The sequence below is a fragment of the Mirounga angustirostris genome, unplaced genomic scaffold (genome assembly GCF_029215605.1).
Source record: "Mirounga angustirostris isolate CCGP_5_RB_7025 unplaced genomic scaffold, mMirAng1.0.hap1 SCAF_3, whole genome shotgun sequence".
Taxonomy (NCBI): domain Eukaryota; kingdom Metazoa; phylum Chordata; class Mammalia; order Carnivora; family Phocidae; genus Mirounga; species Mirounga angustirostris.
Window position 1 is genome coordinate 181,407,001 of NW_026991711.1, and position 3,091 is coordinate 181,410,091.

A 3,091-nucleotide genomic window follows, 5' to 3' on the forward strand; every position below is an offset into this window, starting at 1 on the left:
ACATACCATCACTTCCCCCATACTCTATGGTCCCTCATTCTAATTCTGGTAGAATATGGGAGGGGACTACACAAGGGTGAGGATCATTAGGGACTCTCTTGGAAATTATGTACCACACTTTTATTTACCCACTGCTTAGATTTTTCTGTCTGCAGAACCAACTTGCTGTGGTAGACTGATTGGCTCAGACCAGGGGAAGTGAAGACTGGAACTTAATCACTGACTGTCAGGTTGTGGGTGGAGTGAGCCTGTGTGCAAGGTGAAGAGAAACTTCAAGTTTGGCAGGAAGAGCAAAATATCTGGAGGAGATGACAACAGACAACAGTGTCAGCTGTAGAAAACTGTCAACAAGACATGGAGGAGGTCACACAATGGACAAAAGGGCACCAGTAAGTGGATAGAACCCAGCGATGGATCCATGAGCAAACTATATTTGAAGACTGAGGCAGAAGGACACTGAAATCCAGAAAGTGGAGTATCAAGTTTGAACTCCATTCTTTTTTTTTTTTAAAGATTTTATTTATTTATTTTAGAGAGAGAGGGTGCAAGCAGGAGGAGGGGCAGAAGCAGAAGGAGAGAGAGAATCTTAAGCAGACTCCACATGGAGCATGCAGCCAGACCTGGGGCTCAATCCCAGGACTCTGAGATCATGACCTGAACTGATATCAAGAGTTGAATGCTTAACCAACTGAGCCACCCAGGCACCCCTCGAATTCCATTCTTAAGGTATCAGAATAGGACTCTGATCCAAGAGAGAGTGCCATCAAGTCCTTTACTGGTTTTGGTCATCCTCCATTCTGTTTCCCTCAAAAATGATTCCAAAGGTCACTGCTCATTTCCATTTCCTGAGTCACAGATTTCCTGCCTCTTACTTTACTGAGAAATTTGAAATCAAGGTTCTTTCTTTATTGGCTCCCTTCCTGCAGCCAAGAGAAACATGCAAATCTCTCTGATCCTAAACAAAAACAATAAAACTTTCCTTTACATTGTAAAACCGCTAGGAACTGTCCAACATCTTTACTCCACACAGAAGGCAGAACCCAGCATTTCCCTTCTTCATGCCACATTTACTCTGAGAGGTGGTTCATTTCCTGCTATTTTGATATAACTCTCATTGAGGTCACCAACAGCATCCCTATTTTACCACAAAAGCTGTCTGAGTACTATTTATCTAGGGTCTCTCTGTTATATCCAACAGGACACCATGGACCACACCCTCTTACCGAGCTCTTTCAACTTTTGATGTTCATGGCATCCCTCCACCCTGGCGCTCCTCCTTCTGGAAAAGCTCCTTAATGCTTTGCTTTTGGATCACTGCTCTTTTCACTCTACAAGCCCTGTCTGGGTGATCTGGTACATTTTCACGATTGAAACTGAGACTTATATGCTTATGATGGCCACCTAGATCTCCCAGGCCAGAAGCTTCAGATTCCTAGAACAATCTATCTGACTTCTCCACCTGGATATCTCCAGACACAGCACCCTTAATTGTCTACAACATAACATCAGCGTCCTCCCTAAATCTGTTTCTCATACACATTTGCTCTCATTGATTGGCAGGACCAGCTAGCTAAGTCCATACTAGAAAGCAAAGTGTCATCTATGGTAGCTTTCTTTCTTTTTTTTTTTTTTCTTTTTAAAGATTTTATTTATTTATTTGAGACAGAGAGAATGAGAGAGAGAGAGCACATGAGAGGGGGGAGGGTCAGAGGCAGAAGCAGGCTCCCTGCCGAGCAGGGAGCCCGATGCGGGACTCGATCCAGGGACTCCAGGATCATGACCTGAGCCGAAGGCAGTCGCTTAACCAACTGAGCCACCCAGGTGCCCTATGGTAGCTTTCTTTCCATCCTTCTCCCATTCAATCAGACATCACACCTGTCAGGTTGACTTCTTTGATGTTTCTCTCCATCTCCATCTCCCTTCCCCTACCCTAGTTCAAGCTATCGTTATCTGTCTCTTGATTGATGTAGTAGGCTCCGATTTGGTCTCCCCACATCTCTTTAAGCCTCCTTGAAACTTTCTTTCACAGAGTTGCTAGAGTATTCTATCTACAAACACAAAGTTGACTGTGCCATGGGCTGAAGCCCTTTGATGGTTTCCCCATTGTCATGAATCTGAAGTGAAACTTGTCTCATATTACATACAAGATGGTCTGGGAGTTGGGTACCTGCCTTCCTACCTTTCTAATTCCCTCTTCTTGCATTTCCATTAATGCCAAATAGCATGTACTTGGCATGAGCACACCGCCCTCTTTTCTTTCTCCTTCCTTTTGGTAATGCTAAGACTTTTTGTGGAATACATGTTTCCATTTTTCCTGACTAATCCCTATTCCTCTCTAGTCTCTCTCCTCTAAAGCCTCCTTCTGCTCTGACAGTCCAGGTAACCTCACCCAGAGCTCCCTGAATACCCTCCCTTCTGACGTCGCATTTATCCCTGTCTCCCCAGAGGCCTCGCAGCTCCTTGAGGGCAGAGACTGGGCCTTTTGTCACCGCATCCTCAATACCTTGCCCAGTACTTGGCACATCAGAGGCCTCATTAACATCTTTGTTGATTAATGGAATGAACTGTCTGAGGGGCTTTTCCCCACTTTCCACTACAGTGTCAACAGAAAATGTCTTCTGCCATGCCTTAGGGCAATTAATAAAAGATGAATGTTTTCAGGGACTCAGTCCCAGATCATCACCTAGATGTGCCATAACTTTGCAGGTGCCATAAAAGCTGAGGCAAGAAAACAGCATTATGCCTCAGGAAGCAGCATCTCTTGGCAGTGACATGCATGTGGATGCTGCCAGGGCTAAGGTACATGGAAGTCAGGAGGGCTGAGGAAAACCCACAATAACCTAGAAGTGAAAACACATCTGGATAAAATGCTGCACTTCACAGCCTTCTTTGCAAAAAGGTCTGGTCATGTGATTGAATTCTGTTCAGCAGGATTTCAGTGGAAACTGTGTGTTAAATTTGTGTCAAGTGTCCTTAAGTAGAGTGTGTGCTCTTCCCTTTTCCTCCTTTCTTCTGGCTAGAATGTGAACATGTTGACTGGAACTGGGGCCACCATCTTGGACCATGAACTAACAATGAATGTAGGCCACTG